The sequence below is a fragment of the Cystoisospora suis genome (genome assembly GCF_002600585.1).
Source record: "Cystoisospora suis strain Wien I chromosome Unknown contig_1340, whole genome shotgun sequence".
In the NCBI taxonomy this organism is placed as follows: Eukaryota; Apicomplexa; class Conoidasida; order Eucoccidiorida; family Sarcocystidae; genus Cystoisospora; species Cystoisospora suis.
The window spans coordinates 13,125-19,686 of record NW_027154140.1 but is presented as its reverse complement, the minus strand read 5'-3'; positions in this window follow the sequence as shown (position 1 = coordinate 19,686).

Here is a 6,562-nt window from a genome sequence, read left to right as displayed (position 1 = left end):
TTTTCCTCACTCTAGCCCGATAAGGATGCTGTCATGATTACGGAGGGAAGTAATGAAAGAACTGTTGTGGACTACCCTAACATCTTCCCCGTCTCCCTCTCCATCTTCTCCTTGTCAGCTACCGACCCACCTCCTAAAGCTTGAAGAAAGAAAGAAGATGAAAGCGGACGAGACATACGGCCCGAAGACAAGATACACACGTTTCCTATCATTCTAAGTAGCATCGTGTCTACCGCATACAAGATTCCTGTAACAAAAAAGAATGAAAAGAAGGGACGCCTGTCTATCTGGCATAGACTTTTGTCTGCCCCAGAAGGAAATGCAGGGGACAAAAAATGGAAGAGAGGACGAGAGCATGAAGAGAAACGCGCACAGAGAAAAGACGAAGAAAAAAAAGGAAAGGAGGAGAAAAAGTCAAAGAGAGAAGAAAACAAAGATCTCGCGCATGAGTCTATCCACGCGGGGTGTCCGCCAACTATGTTCTTATCTGTTCTTTTCTGGAGACAGGGGACGAGTCTCCCTTCGGAGGAAAAGTGAAGGAGTCCGATTACCCATCCTTCACATGGCTGTAAACCAAGTCGCCCCTCCAGCTCCTGGGCTATACAGACACCAAGTCGCGAGGGCCGGAGGCGTCTATCACTGAAACTTGTAAGAAGCCTTCCTGTTCTGCTGAAGCTGCGGTGCCAAAAGAAGCCTTACCCCAGACACAGGTCTGGCATCATCATAAGCTATACAACCGCGCAGTTTTCCCTACGTGCGTACGCACATATTCATACATGTGTAGATACTTGCGCTTGCACATAAGGAGAAAGAAAGAAAAGGCGAAATAAAGTAGAGAGAAGGAAACTTCGGTGCGAGTGAAGTGAAAGAAGTCGAAAAAAGTACAACTGTAGGGATGAAGAATAGTAAAGGGTCTCAGGTGACGTCATACTCTCCATTCGTTCCTGGAGATCCCCTCTTGTCCGTTTTCTCCCTATTGTTCTTCATCTTTTATCATTCTCTCTTTCTAAGCTCGTTGGCGAAAAGTACTCGAGGAGCCTTCTGTCGGCCAACAACAGCTGCTACATCAAACGGTAAGCATCAAGAGAATCTGGCCTGAAATACTCCTTTGTTGGTTGGAATATTGTTGTTGAAGTGGTCGTGAGCTCTCATCTTTTCAACAAAATGCCGCGGATTCTTTCTTTCTCTCCATTGTCTGTTTTTCATCCCTGGTTCTTCTCTTTCTCTTTCTTATTTCGTCTTCCCGGGCTGCGGTTTGGCTCTCCGCCTGTTCTCCATCTATCTTGATACTGCTCTCTTTATTTTTCTTTCGCCGAGACACTCCCTCTGTATTCTATCTATCATTCTTTTCTACTCCTCCCTCTTTCTTCGTTGATGTGTGCGGTGGATGTCTAGAGAGATGTAGGCACGAGTCCTAAAGTCTCTTTACAACCCTAGATGATTGAGTGGTGTGCGGGTCGAAGGGGAGCCAAGGTAGAAGAGCCCGAAAAAAGTAGAATATTGGGGTGATTTTAAGTTGTGAAGAGTACTCGTGCATCACAAACGTCCTCCGAAGCATCAACCAGCCACAAAGAGAAAAGAGTGAAGCTAATGATGCTGTCATCACATTCTTATTCTTGTTGCTGACATAATCTACCTGCGCGTGCTGCCGTTTCCCCCTACTTTTTCTTGATTTCTCTTCTCTCCATATACACCATATCATCCTTCTTTCTTTGGTCTCAAAATGGGAAAGAGACTGACCAGGTTGTCGGCCGATGCAAGCTAGCTAGGTACTCGGCTGACACGTGTTTGGTAGGTGCTTGGCTAACACGTGTTGGCCTGCTCATCTTGGTGAACGAACTCTGAAAAGGCAGTTTCCATCGCCCCAAGCCTTTCAATCGCCGCCACCTTCGCCCTTGCTCCCGTGTGAGATAATGCCATACGGTGTGGCTGTTCCTTGTAAATCATTTGTATGGGACCGCTACTGACTAGCGATGAAATGCACTCCCTCCTCCGCCGCCAGGTTCGTCCCGCCTGCTCGGGATAGTCCCGGTCACTTTTACACGCTAAGCGGTGACGCGCCAGCGATCCTTCTGTTGGGAAGCCAGAGACGGATGCGAAGCAGAGTCCTGACAACGAGGACGCTGCTGCGGACACTCCTGCAACGGCCAGGCTCCGAATTTCAACCCTCGGAGACGACAGGTGACGCGTGTGGAAAACACAAGCGCGCTCGGCAAACCGAAATAGAGGACAGGAAAAGGAAATAAGGATAGAATGACCTCACGGTAACTATCTGAGTAAGTCCGGGAAAGAGAAGCGATATTTCTTTGCGTCCTGTCAAAAAAAAAACAAAAAACTAGGAAAACTCTGTTCTTGTCCGCACACTCCGGCTATGGTACATATCCTCTTTCTCTGCCTCGTGACTCGGAAAAGAAGACGAAAGCAGGCCAGCAGCTTTCTCAGGAGTTTCGGCTTACTTCTTTAACTTATGAGGACAATGCATCTACCGCTGCTGCACGTGCTTACACGTAGCCATGGATACCTGAAGGCCTTCCCCGCAAACGGATCCGGAAATGAAAATGTTCTCTCCCGACAGGCGTGCTGATCTCACGAGCAATCGAAGCTGTGGCCGCAACAACCCGAGACGCCAGCTCTCCGCCCTTCAGGTAACCATGCCGCCAGTGTGCCTTCCCTCACAAGCCCTTGTAGCACCCTGCTGTGCTGGAAATACAGTTGTTCTGCCATACACTCTATACGACTTCTATCAAGGAGGAGCTTACCAGGGCTTTTACAGCCCCGACACAGCTGCCTGTGTAGTGTTTTCTGGCACCTGAGGAACGCAATCTAAGAAAATCAGGCATTCAAGCACTTTCTCCAGCATCTTTGTTTTCGCAGGGTCTGTTTCATATTGTAGTTGTCGAGGATGCGTGACTTTCAAGGATGGGTCACATTGTTGCTTCAAGCCGTCTTCCCAGGCCCCCATCAGAAGCTGCTTCAACGAAGACAACTCTTTCCTTTCCGCAGGTAGACTGTCCATCTCCGGTAGACAAGCCGGGGAAAAGGCAGATGCCATGTTCTGCCTTACAGTTTCCCAGGGGCACCGGAGTTGCCCTGACTCGTACGTAGAATCCCACACCCGCTGTCCACTTGTTGCCTCGTACTGCCACGGATGTAAACAAGATCTCCCCCAGCGCTTGCGTCTCTTTCACAGAGCGAGGTTGCAAGAAGGCCAGTTGAGACCTCAGCCACGTCACTGGAGGACTCAGCCACACCGACATCACTCGAAACCCCAGCGAACCCGATTGACCCTCCGCGGAGGTCGATGTAGATTCCAACCACTTCAGAGCAGGCTTCAGTCGAGCCGCTAAGGACATCAGCTGACTGTTCAGAGGCTTCAGCTCTTCGTTCCACTCCGACCAGAAAATAGTGGTACAAGCTGCGATGGCGGCAAGAACGAGCACAACAGAAACAGTAGCTGTTACATTTCCGCAAAGTGCCCACCGCCTCCTCCTAAAATAAGCCCGCCGGCCGGCTCTGTACAATCTCTCTAGAGAGAAAAGGCTAAGGGGGGGCGGCAAGGGACGGATATCATTGTACGCGGGGGGAGGCTCGTCAGTATAAGCGGGCGGCAACTCCATGTATGGAGGCGGGACATCCGCGTACGAGGTCGCAGCGTGCTCATGCGGAGTCACACCCTGTTCACCCATGAACCCGTTGTCTTCGTAAGGGGGTGGCTCGTCTTCATTCGAGAACGTCTGCTCGTCAGAAGGGGGTGGGTCATCTCCATGAGAGTGTGGCTCATCTTTATGACAGGGTGGATCGTCTACGTAAGAGCGTAGTTCGTCTTCTTGGGAATTAGACTGCACTCCGAGAAAAGGACAAAGTTCGAGGTTCTCTGAGTCTGAGAGTAACCTAGAGGTCAGTCCAGCACGTTTCAGTCCCTGTGCTTGCAGTACGCACGTTACAAACGCGTTTCGGAGCTGCCAGAAGATGAGCATCATTGCTGATATTAGCGTCGCAGTTCCAATACCTACCACAGCTGTCTCGTTCATTCGCCTTGAAGAAGCCTCACGAGACTGGCTCCGATGTTTGAACCTTGAAAGGGACCGCCTGCAGAGCAGCACTCCATCCTGTTGTGGCTGACCTCTGTAAAGAGTATGATTTATGGAGCCGATCTTCGGCAACGGTATAGACATCCCTCCTCGGCCTCAGGTCCCTCCCGGCCCTCTCAGCCTTGTCCCTGTACGCTCCTGATCCGGTGCCATAACCTGTTACCGAATCTTGTGGTGCCGCCGGAGACACGCCGCTTGGTGAGAGCGAAAGCAGCAAACACGCCGCTGTGGGCAGTCCGGCAACAATCGAGGTGTCATATTTCATTGTGTCGACACCGGTTGAGCTCTGTCCTGAGCTTGCCACGTTGGGGTGCAGTTGCCTTCCGCAACAACGCACTCAAGGGGTAATTCCTTATAACAAACAGAGCAGGGTAACTTCAGGTACCACGCGCAGAGCACGTGTATCTGTTCCAGATTTGTAAGCTCCCGAGCACTATTGGAAATGTCATGGAGAGACCGGGCACGCCAGACGTGTTGCTGAGTCGTCCGGTTACGCACATATACGGCAAAAAACCTACAGGGCGCCGGGCTACAACTGCCTTACTGAGAAGACCCGCTGGCGCGGTTGTCGGCCTCCCATGACTAAACCATGGTACACGAAAACTGCAGAATGTTCGAGGCTCTGTACGCCCGAGCTTTCCTTGAGTTCGGGCGATACGACAGAAACATACGAGTCTACGAGAGAACTTGGCAATCACTGGGACTGAGTGTTCATCGCGCACGTCGGGATTGGCACGAGCTCCTAACGCAGATTGAGAACATACTCTCACTGAGACTGGCAAAGCATATCGGCACCCGCGCCACGACAATCGCTCCACTTTTCAACAGCACGACAGCCGAACATAGAATTTTGGACGCCAAGGTGCAGATCGACAAAAGGGGACCGTGACACAATTACTGCGGACAAGGTGCGCATAGAATTGTATCCAGCGGTCCAGATCGCCGGCTGTGCAAACCCGCGGTGATCGGCGGGCCAATAACAGTCCCTGAAAAAAGAAAGGTGCGCGTGAAGAAGCTTCCCAGGAACCTGTGAAAGCGAGTTCTAAAAATGGAAGCGATCGGAAACAGCGGAAGAAGCAGAGGTGCAAGTCCCGATCCTTTGCGGACGCCCGGAGCATTGTCGTGAACTCGCACCTGAACCCGCAGCCCGCATGCGGGGCATTTTCTTGTATCAAAGTATTCCAGCCGGACGTCACAGCAGGAAGCCGTTCTGTAGTGGCGTGGACGTACCGTGTCGCTCCGACTGAAACGGTAGACCCCTATATACAAGCTTCAACAGTCCCCAATCAGCTATTCCACGCTTTACAAAACACTGGAAGAAGCGCAGGTGCCACCAGATACACACCTGGCAACACAAGACGGGGGTCGGCCAACGAAAGCCGGCTCGCGCTGTAATAACAAGGACACCTTTGGAAAAAGCATAAAACGTCTCGCTGCTGTGCAGAGCCGGTACAAGCAGCTTGCGACCCAGATCTAGTTCGTCCTTGGAGAGTTACTAAAGAACAACACGGAAACATGGTGAGCAAACGAAGAAAACTTCAGAACGCTGATGAACTTGAGCTCCCGGCGAATGGCTCCACGAGACCGCGGCGGAGGGCTGGCCTGTCCACCCGAAAGCTGCGACTCGGGGAACTTGAAGTAATTGGACCGTACAGTAAGAAAAGAAACCTGAAATCCGGGAACGACACGCGAACACTACCCATGCAAACACCTAGACCACGTGACGACCTTGTTGTATCCCCGTTGAGAAGAGCAACTGCACATAGCAATTCGCAAATTACACGCGGAACAGCGCAATGGGTGAAAGAAACTACAAAGCGCACCGGACAGGCCTGTCAGCAGTAAAAATGGCCTCAGCAACGTGATGTGGCATCCAAGACACACATGACTTCGCGAGAATCAGCTGAACTGCCCCCAGAGCGGAGGCACAATGGACGGCGGCGTCCACACCGATGGCTGACGGAAAGAGTGGCACCTGCGTCACGCAGCAGCCTAGCTTTTACGCGGCAGGGCTAGGGATAACGCTGGTGGTGGTGGGTGTACCCACGCCAGTACCTGGCGTGTTAGCACGAAGGTTCCCAAGGGGTGACTCGTGTCTACGCACTAGGGGGAATTTTTGTCCTTGAGCGAGGCACACCATTCCCGCTGCGATTCCGTAGACTGTTAGCTGCGGCAAGCCCGTGTGATCGTAAGGGTCTCTCCCAGGGCGCAGGACGCGGAACACAACCGTGCAGCCCCCTAAACGCACACGTGAGACCGCGCACTTGGGTGAGCCGCTGCGTGCAGAGCTTGCACTAGCGTGACTGCGGCGGCGCGTCAACACCGAAGGAAGCCGAGGACTTTAGTGCGCTGTTGGACGGCGAAGGAAAGTTTATGCACTTCCAGGGATGCTCACGACAGCTTCAGCGGCTGCCCCGTCAACGGTGCCGCCTTGACGTCCATTTATACTCAATGAGAAACTGCTAACCTGC